The 22,756-nt window shown below is 34.2% G+C and overlaps 1 pseudogene; it reads left to right on the top strand.

Moving 5' to 3' along the window:
• Positions 1 to 4,865: 4,865 nt before the first annotated feature.
• Positions 4,866 to 5,405, top strand: LOC143685727 (NPC intracellular cholesterol transporter 2 pseudogene; annotated as a pseudogene).
• Positions 5,406 to 22,756: the final 17,351 nt, after the last annotated feature.

The raw sequence follows: 22,756 nt of genomic DNA, 5'->3' as shown, positions 1-22,756 counted from the left end.
AATTACCTTTGAGATATGAGGCATATTTACAGACTCTGCTTCAATTTAACAAGTGATTTTATGAAAATTTTGAATTTCTTTGTAATTTGGGGATTACCATCATTATATAATTAAGGTGGTGTGAGGATTTATTAAGGATGAGAAGATTTCTATTGGATTTATTTCTGCATGTGATTGCTAAATAATTAGACAGAATTGATCTCAGAAGACTTACTCTAATAGATTATATGAGATTTCGGATTATACTGGAACCTCACAGATATGAATAGTGTTGAAATACTAAGAAAAAAGTGCTCCTTTCTACATTTCAGCACGGAGAAGAATTATCTGAGGAAAGCAGGTTGACTGACTCCAAAGAAGCCTCATGAGATGGAATTATCCCAATGCATTCACCACTGTTTGACATTTCTCCTTTAGACTTACTGTCTCATAAACTTTAATTTGGCCACATATTGAGAGTTTTCTAATCAAACATATTAAACAGGTAAAAATGTATTTTTAGTTGACTCTATGAAATGTAACTGCAGAAGGAATCAGAGAGTTAAGTCATCAATCTAATACTTTTAACTAAGCTACTCAAATACCAATATATGTTCATAAAAGCAGTTTGCTAGGTATAAGGGGAAATAAACCTGCTTATGTTTCTGGACAATATCAGTCCTATGAGCAGTGTTGTTTCCCTCCAGAAGGATGGCATATGGGGAGCCTAAGTTTTTCTCAAAAATCTGTTCATTGTTCATAGAATCACACACAAGTGGTAAGTAACAGTTCTTGATTTGGTGAAAACAAGCTAAAGTAAATTGATTCATTCAGCTCTACTAAAGGATATCTTTCAGATATGATATTTTTCTCAACTATGTCCTTCTTGAAACTCAGTTCTTTTTATTCTTTGGTGCCACACTTTCTTGGTTATCCCCTTTCACTCTGAATAGTTCTCACTCTCTTGTGGGCTCCTCTTTCCCTGCTTATTCTTTGGGAACCCTGTCTTCTTTGGGGTCTTTTACTTGGTACTTTATTCTTCTCAGTCTATTCATTGACCCGTAGTGATCATATTCACTATGGCTTTGATTATTATTTACATGCTAATAACTCACAATTTCTACGCTTGAGTTTGCAGTGCCATATCCAACTGTCCGTTAGACATTCTTTAGTTGTGTCACAAACACACACAATCTCCTTTTTTCACTATCGTACTGTTGACGCCAGATTTCTTTATCTGAGAGTCAACTGTCACCCTCTGGTCTTGGATCTCTTTACCTTAAAATTTCCTGTTCTGAGAAGCCTCTCCCATACTTGGAACTGAATGCACAGCCCTTAGGCTTCCCTTTCATAAAACTTAATACATCTTCAGATCGATCTTAAATGCTAGGATCCATATCTTAGTTCCTGGAAAACAATATATGTTTAAAAATATCTGTTGAATGAATGAATAAATAAGTGTTCAAATGAATAAATAATTATTTTGATTAAGCAGTGCTTCCATTATTCCCTGGATGTTCTTGAGATATGGGCATGTCTAATGTCTTTTTCCTTCTGTTGCTTCCAAGCAGAACCCTTATTAGTCTTGACATAGTCTTTCTCTAGGTGTATTAATGCATTCAAATAAGCTATACTCTGATCTAGTCTGTCAGGCACAGAATCTTTTTGTCCTTTTTGAAGCTTTGCACAGCCCTCTTAATCCTCTTTTGTTGATTATAGTTTATTTCTTAGACAAAAGTGTATTTTAGGAGAGGAACCAAGTGCTGACAACAGAGATCAGCCTAGAAGCTATCCATTCCTTTGTGGTATAACTCTATATTGTCTATTTGTTTCTCTAATCCATATGATCCTTCATATTAGAGACCAATGGGATTATAGCAATCTTCTAGTCTAAACACCAATTTTCACAATCTCTGTCTGCTTAAGGCTGCAAAACTGGTGAATAATAGAACCAAAATTAAAACAGGACTCCTATATGAGAGGTTTCTGCTCCCTCCATTAATTATAATATCAGCACAATAACTGAAATTTCTTTAATACCTATAGCTTACTATAGACGTAAGACATGTGCCCAGTGTACATTATTTTCTTTAATTCTTACAAATCCCCTATAAAAAATATTTCGCTTGCTTTTTAGCTAAAGAAACCAATTGAACTGGGGCAGTAAATGTATTTTAGATTGCTTTTATTACTACTTCAGTTAGTTCAGGCCAAGTGATTATTTTATTAGCACTTAGTACTCTGTATTTAGCCATTTTTCTCATATCTCAAGAGGGTTTTGCACATTTGGTGCAATGGAGGTCTTTCCAGGAAGTGGAAATTCTGGAATAAAAAGTAATATCTACATTTCAAGTGGGCATGTTACTCCATGGGAGAAGGAAGGCCAAAAATATTCATGAAAGTAGGGGTCAAAAATGCACATCATATACCTCATGTAAACAGAATGAGCCACACCATAAGGAGAGTGAAGATGCTCTTTTTTTCACACCCAATCCTAAATTGAGTTATCTAACGTAGTCACGCCAGAATTCTGTGAAAAAGTAGAGATGGGAGAGGTAATGTTAGGTCCTTTGTTTTGAAGAGTAAATTAAGGGAAACTAAGGAACAACTCTTAAATTCTACATTTGCATAGATATTCTAGTCCTTAATTAGATTATACTTCAAATGAGGTAGTTTTTGTGATGAAGAAAATTGAGAGCCTCAAATTCCCCAAGCCATTTCCTTGGTGTAGCAAATGTTAATTTCTTCAATGGTATATGACAAACAAATCTGGTCTTTTACAATTTCTACATAATACTCTATTCTTATTCATTTCTTATCTATTTACCTATATCTGATAGTTAATTCTTAATTGTCAGAGATCTGACATGTAACTGATCATGTAACTTCCATAATTAACAATGGAAACCCCAAATTCCTGGTATGGCATTGAAGTATCCTTATTATGTAGCTCAGCATATGGCATTCAAGCCTTACTTTTACTCTCCAAGTATACTGTTGACATTTCAGCCATATAGGAATTCTCTTGATTCCACTCAAAGTTTTTTTTTATAATTTTAATCTTCCTTACTTCTAGGTATGTTATTCTCTTATCTACCTGAGAAGATTTTCCATGAGTTCCCATATCAGTTAGAATGAGTCATTACATTTTAAATGTGATCCATAGTGCTTGGTATATCCTTACATCTAGCACTTATGCCTTCACGTAATTATTTTTTTGACCATTTCTCTTCCAGATATAGCATTCATTAAAGGCATAAAATGTAACTTAATTCATCTTTTCCCTCCTTCCTTTCACTAATCTTCTAGCCTATACCTGGCATATAGTAGGAGCTCAATAAATATGTGATGTAAATTTAATTTAATTTAGCATATTATAGCTGATAATGGTAAAACAAACAAAAAAACACTAAACATATGAAAATAACAACTGTGGGAGCTGGGACATCTGGATTTTGGCAAACTATGTACCCCAGTCATAATAAAACTGAACAAGATTCTCAAAAATAACTCTTTACAGTCTTTAGAAATTAACCAAAGGGGATATAACAAATCAAGAAGCTTTGACTTAAGCAAATTACTGAATCTCAGTGATGACAGTGGGAACCCATGACAATTTATCTGTGAATACTACAATATTTCCCTCTTGCTACAAGGCATGGAATTGCTACTAGGGAATGGAGGTAAAGACCAGGACAATTGGCAGATTTGTTTTTCTGCTGGAGGACATTGAGTTTATTTAGGGAGATTATGGAAACAGTCATTACACATAGTAGCCAAAAAGTAGAAATATCCCAAATGTTCATCATTTGGTAGATGTGCAAACAAAAGTGGCATATCCATACAATGCAATATTATTCAATAGCAAAAAGGAATGCGGTACTTATACATGATACATCATGACTGAACTTCAAAGAAATGATGCCACATAAAAGATGCCTGACAGGGTGAGCAATGGTGGTTCAGTGGCAGAATTCTCGCCTACCATGTGGGAGACCTGGGTTCAATTCCTGGTGCCTGCCCATGTTAAATAAATAAATAAATAAATAAAAGATGCCAGACACAAAGGACCATATCGTATGTTTCATTTTCATTTATATAAATGTCATTGAAGACATATGTCTTCATTGCTTCACTTTTGTCTTACTCATTGTCACGGTCAGGTTCATGTGCCAACTTGGCCAAGTGGTGGTTGGGCAAGTGCTGGCTTGTCTGTTGCAATGAGGACAGTTCATAGAATTAAATCATGAACATGTCAGCTGCATCAACAGCTGATTCCATTTGTAATCAGCCAAAGGGACGTGTCTTCTGCAATGTGTGATGCTTAACCTAATCACTGAAAGCCTCATAACGAGGATTGAGAAGAGAGAGGCTCTTCCTGTTTCGGCTGGTGAGCCTCTCCTGTGGAGTTTATCCAGACCCTCCATCAGAATCGCTGGCTTCACGGATTTTGTACTCTGTGTTCCCATGGTCATGTGAGACACTTTTATAAATTTTATATTTGAGAGTGTTCCCTGTTGATTCTGTTTCTCTAGAGAACCCTAACTAATATACTCATTAACCAAAGAAAGCATGCCGACTGACATGTCAGTTGTCATCAGAACTACAGTTGGCAAATGACCACTGTAGTTTGGCTTCAGTTACATGAATCCGGTAAAAACCAACAAAAAAACTTTATGGGAATCAATTGGCTATCTGGAATTTACATTAAAGAGTAGTATAAATTATTATTACTAGCAAATTATGTCCTATACATCTGATATCAGTAGAGTTTGTAATAAATATATATATATATATATATATATATATATATTCAAATTTGTTTGGGAGATATAGCTGTCAACCATTCATCTGGCTGGCTTGCGCTTGCACACTGCTCAGCTGTGATGCATTTCCTGGTCACGGCACTCCTGCCCCAGCACTCAGTGCTGCCACCCTGGGCAAGTCCATGTATTTCAAGGACTGCGGTTCTGAGGTCCAAATTATAAAGGAAGTAAAAGTGAGCCTGTGTCCCACTCAGCCCTGCCAGCTGCATATAGGACAATCTTGCAGTGTCAATATGACCTTCAGCAGCAAAATTCAGTCTCAAAACAGTACAGCCTTGGTTTATGACATTGTGTTTGGCATTAAAATTCCTTTTATAATTCCTGAACCTGATGGTTGCAAGAGTGGAATAAAGTGTGTACCATCGTAAAAGACCAGACCTGTATCGACCTGAATAAACTACTGGTGAAAAGTGAATACCCCTCTATTAAAGTGGTGGTGAAATGGGAACTGCAGAATGACAAAAAAAAAAAAAAAAACAACCAAAAAACAATCTTTTCTGCTGGACAATCCCAATAGAGATCATCACCTACAGCTGTTTCATGCCAATATTTCTGTCTGGGGGGTGGGAATGTATGAGCAGGGAGCAGAGGAGCAAGTAGAAGAGAAATCAAGACTAAAGCTCAATCAGTGACATAAGATGAAAGGTATTTCCAGATTGCTGTTTTATGCCTCTCAACCTTCAAAAACATCTAAGACCCTGTTTCCTGAGAGCTCAGAACCGTTTCCCTTGGCATACCATTCGCAAGAGGTTGAAGGAAGAAAAAGAGAGCAAGACTGTTGGACTAGAGATTGATTGTCATCTTCAGTGTTTTTTTGCAATGGATATAGTGAGGGCCTACCTAGATGGGACCTGAGGGAAGTTGCTTAGAGGTACCAGATAACTTGCCCTAGACTTGTAGGTTCTCACAGTGGAGGCGGCATTCCCATAACACAAGTTCCTCATCTTTAGGTGCCTCACTTTAGTTCACTGCATCTGGCCAACTAGTGTGCCAACCCCTGAGCACCTCCAGCCCCACTACTTTAACAGTAGAGACTTCTCCAGTGTATCTGGTGTTTCCTTGAAGGTGAAGTGTCCTACAACAGAAATGCAACTTTGGATGGCCAATTCTCCGTGGTGGCCTCATGTCTCTTTTTCTGTCTTAGATGGTTTTTATTAAATGCAACACTTGTTTAGCAGGTGTTTGATTCTTTAACAATGTTAACTTGTGGCCTCTTTATGCACCTAGAAATGTACCATTGAATAAAAACTTGTCAGTCATGTTTTTCCCCTTAAAACCAGACAATATTAATCTATCCACCTCTGCAAAGTAGTAATAATTTTCTGGGGGTGATGGAACTGTTCCTTGTCTTGATTGTCAAAGATCTATACACAAAAAATAATTAATTTTATTGTAGGTAAAAAAAAAAATCAAAAATATATTCAAGGGCTAAAGTTTTAAATAGGAGAAAGTGAGAGAGGATCACTTTTATTGACAAAGCTCAATACAACATTCGAAACAGCCTGGCATTGGCCATTTAAGGAACTCCAGCCAAGTTAGAAATGTGAACATTGGCCTGGATCTGTGTGGTTCTGTAAAAATATTTTGTTTACGATCTCCAAAATTTTCTAATGATTAAAATTGAATATCCACTGGTTTGATTGGCAGAAGAGCTTTCCAGAAAAAAAATCAAAGCCTGTTTTAATTCCAGGCATAATGTACTTTCTTCTCCCCCCAACTGCAGGATGCTTATTAATGTGTTACTTTGAAGTAGCCAACTGAAAATAATCCTAAGTAATAGATTGTTTTTTAAAAATAAGTCGTTTACGTTCATGGTTTCCAACAGGGCAGTAATGTCTCTGTGTTTTTCGAATATTCAGATATAAAATTGCATGTCTAAATCCCATATTGTAGGTAATCTGATATAAATTGCATGGCTCTTAAATTTCTTTATGTAAGCCTTCTGCTTAAGAAATTAATTTGCTCAGTGGGGGAAACAATAAAACAATAATCTAAACTGTATAAGAATAACAGCTTGATTTGTAACCTTAAAAATATATCATTCTAAACTGCCACCTAACTCCGGATTTTAGTCTCTTCCATGTTTTATTTGAATAACAATGTCACAGTTTCTAAATATGCTTGAATAGTATTGGGATCATTTAAAGAAAGTTTTTTTGCTTAATGTGACTGTGTCATTTTCTTTTTGCCTATGTAAGACATGTAGGTTAAAATAATGGGAAATAGATCCATTTACCTCTCCATATCCTTCTTTACTAATACAAGGCAGAAAAAATTATTTAAGCCTCATTTGACACTTCTCCTAGTATTTAAATATGGCTTAACACTTGAATGTTGGAATTATATTCTCTGGGAACTTTATGGACCCAGTTCGTATTAAAAATATTGGTTTGTAGTAGTATAACAAGCTATTATCTGGCCTTGGTATTCATGTACCACAATGAACAGAGGGAGAAATAGAGAGAGAGAGAGAAAGGGGGGTGGAGAGAGAGGAGAGAAGAGGAGTGTAGAGAAAAGAAAGAGGAGAGGAGAAGAGATGAGAGGAGAGACGGAAGAGAGAGAAAAAGAAATTAGTAGATCTTGAGTATGTAATAATCCTCTAACTCCACAATATCCTAAAAGAATGAGTGAATAACAATGATATGGGAAAAATAAACATAAATCGCCCCCTCTTATTTTTCCCCTTTACCTCATATCAGGTATTTTCTGTCCTCCCCCCCCCCCCCACACACACACCCCAACTCCAGGAAAACAACTAAAGTCACCATTAATCTTTTTTTTTCCTTTCAAAATCCATTGGGGCCCTCTGAGTCCAACACTTAATCAATGCACTTTTAAAAGTCTACTGCCATTGACATCTAATCTGAGACCCATTCTTTGTTGGGTCTCTGTCATAAAAAAAAATATGAGAGATCCAAAAGACTTATTTTTTTAGTTCTTTTGCAACTGCTCTTACCCTGCATTATAAAGTAAGGTTGTGAAAATGGTGTCTACACTTAAACTCTTCATCTTCAATGTATTTTCCTAGACAATCTCATTCATCCACCTGCTTTCAATTTCTGCCGAGATGTTCATGACTTGTACAAATGTGTGTGTCTAGCCCACATTCTTCAAACTTTCAGGGCCATATAGAAACATGTAAATTAGGCATACAGGAATTTCCCACCCATGAATCCTAAAGACATCTCAAAATTAACGTGATCAAAACTATCTATTATCTTACCATTTCCTCCATCAAAAATAAAATAGCTTCCTAAACCTGTGCCTCTGATCTCAGTAAATACCACCCTAAACTACTAACAGCCCCCCATCTCCCAAGTCTTCAGAAGCAGCAGATTGGTCTGGAAATTGTAACATTTTCTCTTTTTTTCTCTCTTTTTAAATTGGAGACCAATTCCTATTAATTCTATTTCATTATCATAACTGTAATTAGTTCACTATATATAAATTTTTCTAATTTATTTTTATCACTCGATTTTTCACATAACTCATTCTACTTTTTCTAATATGTACCCAATATTGCTGATTGAGAATGCTTTCCAGCCCCACCACGAATTGACATAACTACTTTGTTCAAGTAAGGAAACAGACTCCTTCCTCAAGCACCTTACTTCTGTTGACCATTGTCTTAGAAACTTCAAATTTCTGATAACTGTGTGATGATGGCAGCCCTAGAGTTAAGCAGTACGACTACTGAAAATAAGAAAGGCAGCACTGTCTCTTTTTGATATCATCTGTTCATGTTAATATCCTGTTTGAACTCTTTTAACCTTTCCTAATTTCTATATCATTACAATTACTCTCCATAGAACAAGTGTTCTCTACGATTTGATTCCTGTAGACCTCTCTCATTGCAGGTCTTTCCATGTTCTCCCATCCCCAAAACTTCTCATTCCAAATTTACAGGACTACCCATGAGCCCAGATAGTTTTGTCCTCCATGTTTCCGAGGCTAAAATTCTTCTTACATTACCTCTTCAATGAGTCTTTATCTGGGTTCCACTTCTTCACTCTCCTTGGTAGAATTAAGCACCCCCTTTTATGTATACCTCTGAAGAACCCCTCTTTAGCTTATTCAATAATGTGCTGAATTTATTTGTAAATTGTCCTCCTTGTAAACTTCAAGATGCCTGTGAGCAAGAACTGGGTCTTACTTGCCTTTCATTCCCGTGACCCTGCACATTGCCAGATAGGTACTGAATATATATTTGTTGGATGAATGAATAAATGTGTGAAAGAAAAAAATGAATATACTTATACTAGTTAATGACGACAAGCAAAGGATAGTAGGAGCACAGATCTTTCCAGTGCCTTGCACCGTGTTAGGTGATTTACATTTAGTAATAATTATTAAACCCAAGAAAAATTATACAAATTATCATCCAGTCCCTTTCTTCATCCAGAAAAAGTTGCTATAGTTCAGAATGGTTAGTTAGTTATCCAAGGCTTCTCAGCCAGGGAGTTGCTTTGAGACCTCTTCTTTTACAGACATACATAATGTTGCCACACTGTGCATGTTGAGAATCAGAGCAAACACTTTGTCACACTGACTAGACTATCTCATTGTTTCTTAGTAGCTGAAAGAGAAGCTGTTTCTTGCAATTTCCCTCAGAACTTCCAATACACTTAAAGAACACTTATCATTAGTATCATATTATCTCATATAGCACAATAGCAATAATGAAGTAATATAAAAGAGCGTTTTAATTAAAATTGGTTAAATGCAAGTTTTGTAGTTTATATTCATCAAAATCTGGTGGCCTGAAAAATTGATTTTTGAACTATGAGATGTTTCATTAGTTGTTAAGACATAATTAAAAACTTGGGAAAAATTGGCTATGTTTATAACTACAGAAGTTTTAAAGAACATTATTTAAAAGACATTTTTTCATATATTCACACAGAGAAGTTTTTGCAGACTAGTTAATTATTTTCTCCTTAAAGATAGGATTTTTTCTTGATTCATCACTTTTTTCAAGTTCTGTAATTCTTCTAATCTCCATATTATGTATGGTTTAGTTGTTTCATTTGGAGCTACATAAAGCAATGAATAAATTTTTAATTATGTCTTTAATATAGTGATTTATTTTGAAAAGTTGAAAAATAATTAGATTTGTTTTGAAGTTTTAGATTACTAGACATCAAATAACCGTAGTGGTTTTTTTTCATAATTTGATGATAATTTGTTTGGACAATATGGCTAACTGAGCTTGTTTTTCCAAAATGAAAATCTCATGATTATGAAATATCCTCTTTTGTACCTATGCTGGAAATAATGATGAAGCATTTTATTTGAACATCTTGCCATTCATTTATTCATTCATTCATTTATCAAAATCATCAACATGACTTCCAGATTCCTACTATTGTATTAGAAATTGCGTTTTCAATAGTAAATAAAATATTGTTCAGGACCAAGAGTTAACAGTGGAGGAAATCATCACAAAAACAATTAACTATAGTGTAATGTCCTATTGAATAACCAACTTCTTTCTTTCCTACTTCTTTCTTTCCTAAGGAGAATAACTGACAACAAAACAAAACAAAACAAAAATCTCCTTGAATTGAGCCTTAAAAAATGACGTCTATTGGGCCAAAATCTACATATTCAAATTAGAAAGATTTCTTTAATGTAATTGCTTTTTCTTAGGGAAAAAAAAAATCACATTCTCTGACAAATTTTTCTTGTAGGCAAAAATTCAGAATTTTTAGTAATGCTTATAAATATTTGCATTTATGGTGATTTTTCCTATATCTAATAATCTAATTCTTTTTTCTAGCCCTGTTAACAATGAGTGCATAATATAGTATGAGAATGAAATGGGGTAGATACTAAACAAATGCATCTATATTCTTTTATCACCTACTACAAAGATGCCACATGAAAATTAGTGGAGAAGATGAATGAATTTAGCTGAAATTTTCACTAGTTTATATTAAGTAGTTTGCAATATTTATCACAGCTTCTCACTCAATTACATAAAATGTATAGTAGTTTGAATAATATACAACTGAATTATTCAATACTTTTTAAAACTGCATTAATTCATTATTTCAACATGTAGTGTGTGTTAAATATAATGTTTAAAATATATGCTAATTTAACTAACTTTTATTGAGAATTTTTACTATTTTTGGCTCTTTGTTAATTCTCCAGTGGCTCCTTCAAACTGAAGCTTTTTCAGCTTAAAGATAAGCAGCCATATTTTATCTTCAGGGCAAGAACTTTTAAAAGTTCTCCACATAAATGATTTTGCATTCAATTATTATGCTGGGCACTCTATTAATTTTCATCTCTTTCCCTGTAATGGGTTTTATTTATTTTCAGGGTGAGCTTGAGGGCAGCAAAAAAAAACAATTGATGCTTCATTTCTTCCATGACATTCTTAAATTGATTGTGCAGTTATTGTATCTAACACCACATGCTTTCTTCTTCCACAAACAAATATAGGCATACAGTAATTCTTCTTACTGTAAGCATCTTATTGAAACAGCTTCCTTTGATTTTTCTCGGTTCAAGACTCTTGTATTAGACTTCTTTTTCAATATTCAGAACTTCTTTCTTCGGTTAACAAAAACTCTTTCATGCTTTCAAGCCTCTTTAAAACTTTAATTCAAATAGAGTTCTCTGTAATGAATCTATCTAAGCACTCATTTGACTTGAAAGCAACATGCCAACATTTGTGGCAATTTAAGCAAACCTTTTGGATATCAATTTTATGATTGTACTTTTCAAGAGAATGTTTGGCAAACTAAATTTTGAGGGTAATATTAAGTTATGTCAGTTCCTAAAAATGCTTACATTTCTAAACTGTAAGAGTAAATTTATACAAATTATTAAAAATATAACAATTGGTAATTATTTTTATGAGAAATAGATTTTACATTCTAAGGTCTAAAAATAAATAATGCCATAATATTTTGTTTATTCAATATTATTACTAATACAAAGACTAGTATTTATTATAAATATTAGTACCTATTAATACCATTAGATAACAATTTTTAGTGTTTTCTATAATTTTATGTCTATTATTTTCATTTAATCTGCCAAAATATCATGAAGTAGTTCTTATTATTATCAACAATTTTTATGGATAAGTAAATCAAGACTTAAGTATGTTGTCTTACATCTAGTAAGTAGTGAGGCTTGGATATAAAACAAGGTCAACATTATCTTAAGATTATGCTCTTAAACAGTGTCCAAGTTGTTCGTACTCTCTGGCTTGGCATTTTGTTTTGTTGCTATTATTAAACTGTCAATGTGGAATCCAGGATGAATCACTTCTTAACCTTTGTGGCTTTTATCTAGTTATATAACCTTTCTAATACACACCTACTTCAATTTTTAATATGATTAACCACATGCTGTAAATGTAAGGTTTCACACTATCTCCTGTCCAAAGAATTGCACATCATGCCTAGCACATATTAAGCACATAGTAAGACCCCTAATACGTCTGTTTCAACTCCAGCCCTTCTCTTGTCCTTGTGCATACTAATCTCATTTCTTCAAGGACTATGATAATCCAAGCTGATGATGATACTTTATCTTTAGCATTCTTTGAAGTCCCTATATATTCTAATCTCTTTTCTTTATCAAGCCCTGGGCCTGTTATAATACCATTTTCTGGAACACGCCTTTCTCTGCCAGCATGGCAAGCTTTTGTTCAATCCTTCATTTAATAAATATTGCCTCATTAAACAGTCCTGTCTTGAACTCCCCAGCCAAAGTGGGCCCCTCACAGTCTGGCCAGTCTCTGCCTGCTATTATCTATCATGGTATCCTGTGTATTTTTAGTACCTATTGCAGTTTATTTGTTGATCATTTTAGGGTAAATGTTTTGAACTGAGCTTGAAATGTAGTAAATACTCAATATTAATAGCAGTTTTAAAAGTCATTTCTTACTTGTTTTTCCCCACTACTTTTAATTCTTGTGAGTGAGGGACATGTTCCTTATTTTACCACTACATTCCTAGAGTGTAGCACAAAGCTTTCACTCTACAAGAGCTTAATGCATATTTGTTCAATGAATAAAGGATTGAATGAATGGGTTTTCATAAAATAATGTGGTTCCCCATAACATCAATTTAATAATTGTCATTCCTTAAAGAAATTTACTGCATAAATCTGAAGTTTAGATAAATTATAATGTCATAACACCCGCAGGCTATGTCTCCGTATAAAGGACTATCATTGTATAAATTAGACATAGTGATTAGTATGATTTTGTATGTGTGTGTTTTATTTCACACTGTGAGAAATTATTTCCCTCTATAACAAGCTAATTTTTAGAAATCACTTTTGGAAGCTGCTCAATTGTATGGAAATATTCTGGTACCATTAATTTGCATGTACCAGTGTGACATTGAGATTGAAATTATCACATAATTATTAATGTTTTCCAATGAATTAATTTTTCTTGGCAACATACTTGGGAATAAAAACAGTTTCCTTTCTGAACAATATGGGAAAGATAAAAATAAGTTAGTATATTAACTGAATTGCCTCCAAACAACTTTTCACCATGAATAAATTGGACATGAGACTAGCAACTCAGCAATCTAACACATTTCCTGATAAAATTATATCACACATTGGACTCAGCCAAGCCACTCTACATTATCATTTACTGTTTTAATAAGTCATCTGGAATGGAGAACACAACTAGGCTTTTGGCTTGTTTGTTTTTAGCTAAGACTTAGATTATAAATAGTCATTAAACTGTGGAATTAAGTACTGAGTTCTAATCCTCTGCTGTTGACTTTCTAGAAATATGGAAAGAAATATATATTCAGTTTTAAAGCAGAGACTGATAATTTATTAGGCATTCTTCTAAAACTTATAAGTAATAAGGCTTGTGTATTACTCCTCATAAAATTGGAGAAGTAAATCCCTTAGATATGAGAGAATTAAGGGGGAAAGCTCACAGTATATTTTTTACACCATGTAATTTTTTAATAAACTTAACCTGGAATAAATCTAGATTTAAAGAAAAGCTTCAAAGATTGTTACAAAGAGTTCCTATAGTCTCTTCATTCAGCTTCCCCTAATATTTTTATCTTACATAACTATAGTGTATTTGTCAAAATTAACAAATTGCTAACTGTACATTGCTATTAACTAAACTATAGATTTCTGCCTCACCAGTTTTTTAACTAACGTTCTTTCCCATATAACACATTTAATTAAGTTATCATTTCTCCTTGGTGTCCTCTGATCTCTGGAAGTTTCCCAGTCCTTGTCTGTTTTTCATTTCCGTGAGAAATTTGAAGATTACTGACCAGGTATTTTGTAGAATATTCTTCAATTTTAGTTTGCCTGATGTTATTCTAATGATTAGACTTGGGTTATGGATTTGAAGAAAGAATACTGCAAAGGTGAGGTCTCTTTTCATCACTTCATATCAGTGGGTAGATGGCATTCACATGACTTATCACTGGTGATGTTAACTTAGCTCAGTTGGTTAAGATAGAATCTACCAGGACTCACCATTGTAAAGTTACTTTCTATATGCTTCTTTGCATGTAAGCGTAGTGTTTAGTAAAAAAAAATAATTATTATATTATGTATTTTGTTATTATAATATATTTGTTTGTAATCAAACAAATTTGTTTGTAATCAAACCCCAGAAGAGGTTTAAGACAATGTCACCATTTCAAAATAACCCTGTTTCACAGGTAATACCTTTTCTTCCAAAAATCAAAGGCAATCAGTAATTACTATTGCTATTCACTTTCCATATATGTGAGAACAAATCTAGTTGTTCAGCCAGTTCATCATAAATAAATTTTGTATCAGCTTCCTAGGGAATAATATATAGAAGCAAATTCTAGAAGCATCTATATACCTACTAGGACTATTAGATAAATTTAGCAAGTTTGTAGGATGAAGGTCAGTATATAAAATTCAACTGCATTTCTATTTTTAGCATGTATGTATATAAGATAAAATCCTATAAGTGGAACCTCTGAAGCAGAAGTTAAAGAAATTTTAAATTTTAATAGATCTAGCAAAAGGTCTTCCAAATATAAAATGTGCTAATATGGAATCTCACCAGCATGAATGAGAGTGACCCCTTCTCCAGCCCTCACTGGATTTTAACAATTTAATATTTTAATGTTTGAAAATATATGATGAGTAAAAATATATACCCTTTAGTTTACATTTTTCCGTAAGTAATTGATTGACTTCTTCTGAAATGTTATTTCCTTGAGGATTCTTCTTCCATTTATTGCTTGTGCATATCATTTCTATTTGTGTTGATAAAGTTAGTTACCTTTTTTCTTTTTGATTTATAGTAGTTTTAAGTTGGCATTTTTCATGCCCTATAGTTACTAACTTATCCTACAAACCTTTTCATCAAATCGTTCACTCATCTTTTAATTTTGTTTATGTTATACGTATAGTATATAACTGTTCTTTGTACCCAGTCAAGTCTTTTAAACTTTAAAATTCCTTTCTTATCTTAAAATCTTAACTACGTTCCGCTATATAGTCTTCAACAGTTTGTTTTTTATATATTTAACTTCTAAATACATAGGAAATTCATATGTGTTTCCATCCAATAAGTTAAAAATGTTATTTTAACAAGCACCTCCAAAATCTGTTGTTAAACACAAAGTTTATTCTCATTTATCCTACATATCTAATACTGGTAGATAGGAGGGTTCTGCTAATAAGTATCAGTCAGCAGCCCAGGGTAATGGTAATTTTATCTTTTATACGCGCTTCTGAGATGATGAAGTAAATAAAAAAGTGGTGCAGAACCTCACACTGGCTCTTAAAAACCCTACTATTTAATGTCAAACATCTAGTGATTTTATTAGCCGAAGAAAGTCACACAGTTATGCCTATCTTTAAACAAGTCTTAGAAGTACATTGTTACCATGGAGCCTAAATAGAATCAGGATATTCTAATGATAAATGATAGCCACATTGTGTATGTGTAGCAGAAATCCAATTTTATTTGTTCTTGAGGGATAGTTAATATTTCTAATATAATTTATTGTGTAATATTTATCTTTATTCATTTATTGGAAATACAACCTGCGTCATATTTTACATTGCATATATTCATGGGTCTTTTTTTCAATTCTTTATAAATATTTTCAATTATTTCTGTGGCTATTTATTTAATATAATAAATTTAATTGTTTAATATTTATAATATACATTGCTATATAAAAATTTCTCTGATAATGTTTTTCTCATTCAAAATTTTCTTGGCTATTCTTGTGTATTTCCTCATCTGTATGAAGTTTTGATAGCTTAACTAGCTTAACTAGTTTCATTATATTCATTTAGGATTTTAATGGTAATTGCCATAAGGGTTAGATTGATTGACACTTTTAAAACAGAGAATTAACATTTTAAAAAATATATATACTAGACCACTTTGCTATCCAGAAACATTTTTTACTTAGGTCTTCATGTCATATATAAAATTATGTATCTCATTTATATATTCATTGAAGAAATAGCTATTGAATATTTATGAAATACCAAGCATCTACTCATAGGTAATAGTTGAGTAAGGCACTTGAAGTTCCTATATCATAGATGTTAAATTCCTCTTGGTATCAGTATTACTCACATCTTGTTTGGTTTACTTATTTTTTTTTATAGTTTTCATTGTATAATTTCTAATTTTTAGTGCATGCAACTCTAATGACGTTTATCTATTGATGCATACCTTAACATTTCAGTGAACTCTTGTTAGTTTTAATAGGCAATCAGAGTCTCTTGGATTTTCAGACAGGTTTTCTGGATATTCTGGGATCAGCAGTTGTTCCATTTAAAGTTTTGCCTCTTTCTTTCAAATACAGGCATACCTCATTTTATTGCACTTCACAGATACTGTGATCTTTAGAAATTAAAGGTTTGTAGTAACCTTGTATTGAGAAAGCCTATTAGTGCCATTTTCCCAATAGCATGTGCTGACTTCATGTCTCTCTGTCAGATTTTGGTAATTTTCACACTCTTTCAACCTTTTTCATTATTATATCTGGTATGATGCTCTGTAACCAGTTATCTATGATGTCACTATTGTAATTGTTTGGGAACTCCACAAACTGTGCCTGTATAGGATGGTGAACTTAATTGATAAATGTTGTGTGTTTTGATTACTCCATCAACTTACCAGTTCACAGTTTTCTCTCCCTCTCCTTGGGCCTTCCCATTTCCTTGGGCCTCCCAATATTGTTCCCTAGCAACAATATTGAAATCAGGTCAACTAATGGCCTTACAATGACCTCTGATTGTTCAAGTGAAGGGAAAAGTCGCGTATCTCTCACTTTATATCAAAAGCTAGAAATGATTAAGTTTAGTGAGGAAGGCACGTTCAAAGCCCAGATAGGCTAAAAGCTAGGCCTCTTGCACCAAATGTTTAGCCCAGTTTTGAATGCAAAAGAAAAGTCCTCGAAGGAAATTAAAAGTGCTACTCCACTGTACACATGAATGATAAAATAAACGAATCAGCCTTATTGTTGATATGAAGAAACTTTTAGTGGTCTGGACAGAAGATCAAAGTAGTCACAAAATTACCTTAAACCAAAGACTATTTCCAAAGTCTTTCAATTCTACGGAGGCTGGGAGAAGTGTGAGGCTGCAGAAGAAAAGTTGGAAGTCAGCAGAGACTGTTGCCTGAAAATAAACTATCTCCATAGTGTAAAAGTAAGATGATGCAGCAAGTGCTGATGTAGAAACTATAGCAAGTTTTCCACCAGATCTAGCTAAGTAGTCGATGAAGGCAGCTACCCTAAAAAACATATTTTCGATGTATAAGAAACAGTTTTGTATTGGAAGAAGATGTCATCTCATAATTTCAAAGCTAGAGAAAAGAAGTTCGTGCCTGGTTTCAAAGCTTCAAAGGACAAGCTGACTTTCTTATTAGGGAAAAGTACAGCTAGTGACTGTAAGTTGCAGCTATTCTGAAAATCCTAAGGCCCTTAAAAATTATGCTAATTTGACTCTGCCTGTCATCTATAAATGGAAGACCAAAGCCCAGATGAATGCATATCTGTTTACAACATGGTATACTGAATATTCTAAGCCCACGGTTGAGACATAATTCACAGAAAAAAAATTCTTTCAAAATATGACTGCTCCTTGGCAAAGCATCTTGTCACCCAAGAACTCTGATGGAGATTATATTAGTTTGCAAGCTGCCAGAATGTGATATACCAGAACTGGAATGGCTTTTATAAAGTGAATTTAATAAGTTAAAAGTTTACAATTCTAAGCCTATAAAAATGTCCAAACTAAGGCATCCATGGGAATATACTTTAATTCAAGGAAGGCCAATGGGTCAGGAACACCTTTATCAGCTGGGTAGTGATATAGCTGGCTTCTGCTGGTCCCTTGCTCCTGTCCCCCATTGCTTTCAGTCTCTGTTCCTGTGGGAATTCCTACTTTGCTTCTGCAAGGCTGATTTTCCATCTCTTCACTTCCCTTGGCTCTCTCTGGGTTCTGGCTTGCTTAATATCTCATGGCAATGTCTGCTGGGCTCCAAGCATCTCCAAACATCCATGTCTGTTTTCTCCAAGTGTCAGCATCTGTGTCAGCTGTGTTCTGAAGTTTCTGTCGGCTCTCTCTGTCTCTGTTGGCTCTGAAGCTTCTGTCATTTTTTACTCTCTCCACAATATTTCCTCTTTTAAAGAATTCCAGTAAACTAACCAAGACCCAACTGGAATGGGTGGAGTCACATCTTCATCTAATCAAAGGTGACACCCACAATTGGGCATGTCACATCACTGTGGAGATAATCTAATCAAAATTTCCATTGTGCAGTGTTGAATCAGGATTAAAAGAAATGGCTGCTCCCCACAAGATTGGATCGGGATTAAAACATAGCTTTTCTGCAGTACATAATACTTTCAAGCCAGCACAGAGATGTATATCAAGATTAATGTTGTTTCATTGCCTGCTAAACCAACATCCATTCTGAAGCCAATAGATCAAGTTGTCAGTTTAACTTTCAAATCTTATTGTTTAAGAAATACATTTCATAACACAAGCAACAGGTGTGGCTTGTCCTAAGGCAAAATTCCCCTCTGGCTGTGGACCTGTGAAAATTAGAACAAGTTATTTGCTTCCAATATACAAAGGAGGGGACAGTTATAGGATAAATTTGTCCCATTACCATAGGGAGAAATTGAAAGAAGAACAAGGGTCACTGGACTCAAACAGTTTTGAAAACTGCAGGGCAAATTCCATAGGATTTTAAGTTCTGAGAATCATTTATAGAATAATGTTTTATCCACATGGCTTGAGAGACCAGCAGCTCCATCCTGTCCAAGGGCTTATGCAGTGACCCTGTTCTCTCCCAGGACTAACTGAGGGTTGCAGCACTGGAGAGCACTGGCGAGACCCCCTGGTTCTCCATTCCATGCTCTTCAAGCATCTGAGTGGCACCTGGACTCTGCCTTCTCTGGAGCATAGACTCATCACTCTCCGAAGAGTGGAGTCATGGTCAGACTCTCCCCAGTCCCTGAGGCAGCAATATTCTTTCTGAAAAGTGGGGCAGAAGGCCCACCCTCTGCAAATTTCAGGACAAACTCACACTTTCCACATGCATGGGTTAGTCTGCTCTCCTGGCCTGAGGCATCTTAGCTCCAGAGTTTGGTTTCCCTGGTTCTGCCTTTGAAGTGATTTTTCCTTCAAACTGTCCCTTTTCTGTCCCTCTTAGTTCAGACTGGCAGTGGTTCTGTTCATAGAGATCACACAAAATATCTGACAATATATTATGCATTAAACATGGGTTCCAAACCACCAGACAATAGGACTTTCCACAAGTCCTTTCTGGGTAATTCCATTTCCAATCCTGGCTTCTCCTTACATGACTGTCTGGTTAAATCCTCACATAGGGCTCTATTCTCTGAGGACTCATGTTCCAGAAACTCAGAGTTTTCCAAGCCATCAATTTCTGGTTTCTTTGTTTCTAAGAGTCTGGCTCTCAGCTCATCCCTTTCCTCTTTTATTTTACTATAAGCTGCAAGGAGAAGCCAGGCTGCATTTTCCACATTTAATTTGGAAATCTCTTCACCTAAGTATGTCAGCTCGTTGCTTTCAAATTCAACACCAGTACTGAATTTTGCCATATTCTCTGCCACTTTAAAACAAGGGTCACCTTCCTTCCAATTTGCAATGACATATTCATCATCGCTTCCTAAGGTCTCATCACAAGTATCTATAGAATCCATATTTCCACCAAGAATCTTTTCAAAGTAATCTAGGTCCTTCCTATCAATCACCTTAAATTCTTCCAGAATCTTCCACTTATCCATTTATAGTACTGTTCTGGCATTTTTGGTTTTTGTAAATCACAGTGCCCCACTCATGGAACTAAAAGTCTGCACCCTTAGGAATGGATTAAAAGAACAAAGGTTCTTCAGTGATACATAATAGATTCAAACCAGCACAACCCTCCATCAGTAAAAAAATTATTGCTAGCCACAGCCTAAGTGATGGTTAGCATTTTTTTTACAATAAGGTAATTTTTAATGAAGGAATGTACATTGTTTTAGAAATAATGCTATTGTACACTTAATAGATTACAGTATAGTGTGAATGTTATTTATATTTGCACTGTGAAATCAAAATACTTTGTGTGACTCGCTTCATTGTGTTATTTGCTTTATTGTGGTTGTCTGCAGCCAATCCTGTGATATTTCCATGTTACACTTGTATCACTACCTGCATTTTCATTCAGACATTATTTGCACCATTTGGAATTATTTGTGTTATCCTTCTCTTCTGTTCATTAGCTGCATGTTGATAGAAACCAGCTCTATCCTGCTCAGCACTGTTTTTACTGTACATATCACATTTCCTGCCATGCAGCAAGTGCTCAAAACTATTTTGAATGTAAAAACAAATGAAGAAAGGAACTATTTAATCTACCATCAGAAACACCAATAAATTGAAGTACGAAGTTTTGTGATTGGAGTTTGATTTTTTTCATGTCATTCTTTGGTCTGTAGAATAAAATAAAGCCAAAATATGATCTGGAAACTACCCCTTCTGAAAAATCTAATATATATATATATCAAATGCCTAAGTGGGAATATAAATCCCAACCCATGGATCATACTCTTAGTTTTTTGAGTGAATGGAAGGAAGGAAAAGAATCTTCACCCTTACTTTATGTGTTATTGAGTTTCTATAGTAAAATATGCAGTTTAACCAAATAGAAAAAAACCCCACAAAACTAAATATATTAACTTTTCTTTCTTTTTAATTAAATAGTACATTTTTATCTTCTGCATTTGCTATTATCACCAAATTCTAAGGAAACAGGACCTAATCTCTACCGTAAGGAAAGAAGTTTGTTTTAAAGAAGTCACCTTACTATATACTTCCCTTGAAGTAAATAACATGCCTTTCAGAAAATAATCTGAGTTCATTCTACTGTTTCAGTCCAATGACATGCCGACCATAGTATTTAATCTCCCAAGCTAATGGCAAGGGATTACTGGGAAGTAATATGAAGATCAGATGAAATCACCTAAGAGTGGTGACAAAGCATACCATATGTTATAATTGCCTTAGCTCACTGTAAATATCAGTAATTTGAAGCCAGAGTGAGATTGTCAGGCCTTTAATTTTGCCAATTCTTGAAATATAAATCAAGGGTGGGGTGCAGATGAGAGAGAGTACTTGTCTATCAAAATAATTATTTCACAATGACTGCGACATCATAATTAGAGAGACAGCATCTAAAAGCTTTTATCTCAGTTCAAGGAAATACTGCTTTTACCATTTACAGCAGGATTTCAACTTCCTTACATTTAAATATTGTCTAGCTGAAAACTCTTTCCTTGGGCATAAAGTATTTTTCAGAAGGACTCTCCAAGCTCAGCAATATGTTTGTCTAATGTCTGTTTTCACATTTACATTTTGTTATAAAATGAATGCTTCTGGAATAATAACAGTCATATTATTGGAGAAAAGATTCTTAGGTACAAGTTTCAATGGATAATTGAAGAGCTGATTATTCTAAAAGAGAGGTAATGTTTATTACCTACAGATGGCTGGTTGCAGCTCATTTTACAGTGTGTTCATTCTTAATTGTGGCAGAATTCATCCTGCTACATATCTGTCAAATGACTTAAAATAAAGCCAGAGAGATTTTTCTTTTGTTTCATCCAGGGATCCCCCAAAATTCTAAAATGCATAGCAATCATTATGATTGAAATCCAACCAAATCTTTTGCTTATGGTAGGGAGAAAAGGGGAATACATGAAATAATTATGTACTCCTAGTCAAATTAAGTTTATTCTATATAATGGCACAATATTTTTAGGGGAGAAACAGATGTAAACAATATTTTATAGTTATAAGAGTATTCTAGTTTGTACAGGTATAAAAGCAAATTCTACTGTTGGAAACATTGTATTGTAATAGTAAGGGTAATAGCTATTGATGCAATTATGACTCTTCGAGTAATCACTACTATATATTGGTTCACTGTTTTGTCCCTGATTTTGCATGTGTCTTTGGTAGGTGAATGGAATATTGAACAGTTATCTGGCTTTGAGCCATAATTAAAAATGATTAAAGCTGTGGACTGTGGACAATGAAGAATTTACAGCATGATTCTTAAGAAACGAAATCCAAAGGGTGATGGAATTATAATTTCCCCAACTACTATGGGTTTGCTACCATAAGGACAGCTGCCCAGAAATACATATGAATTATGATTGCAGTAAATAAATCAGTACAAGTTGCAATACAAAAGGAGATGGCAGGGAAGTAAAAAGTAACACAAAGCCAAAACAAAACTTTACATATACCTGAAAATCTTAATGGTTAAATTTAGATTAATGTTAAATTCCAAGGGACTCGAACTAACTATATTTTTAAACATCATCAAGAAGGATAGCAGAAATAAACAAACAACCAGCCAAACTTTCTCAACTGAAATGATGCACTCTTTGTGCATAGCTGAT

This window comes from Tamandua tetradactyla, chromosome 6, assembly GCF_023851605.1.
Source record: "Tamandua tetradactyla isolate mTamTet1 chromosome 6, mTamTet1.pri, whole genome shotgun sequence".
Lineage (NCBI taxonomy): Eukaryota > Metazoa > Chordata > Mammalia > Pilosa > Myrmecophagidae > Tamandua > Tamandua tetradactyla.
This window is presented reverse-complemented; position numbering and strand designations above follow the sequence as displayed.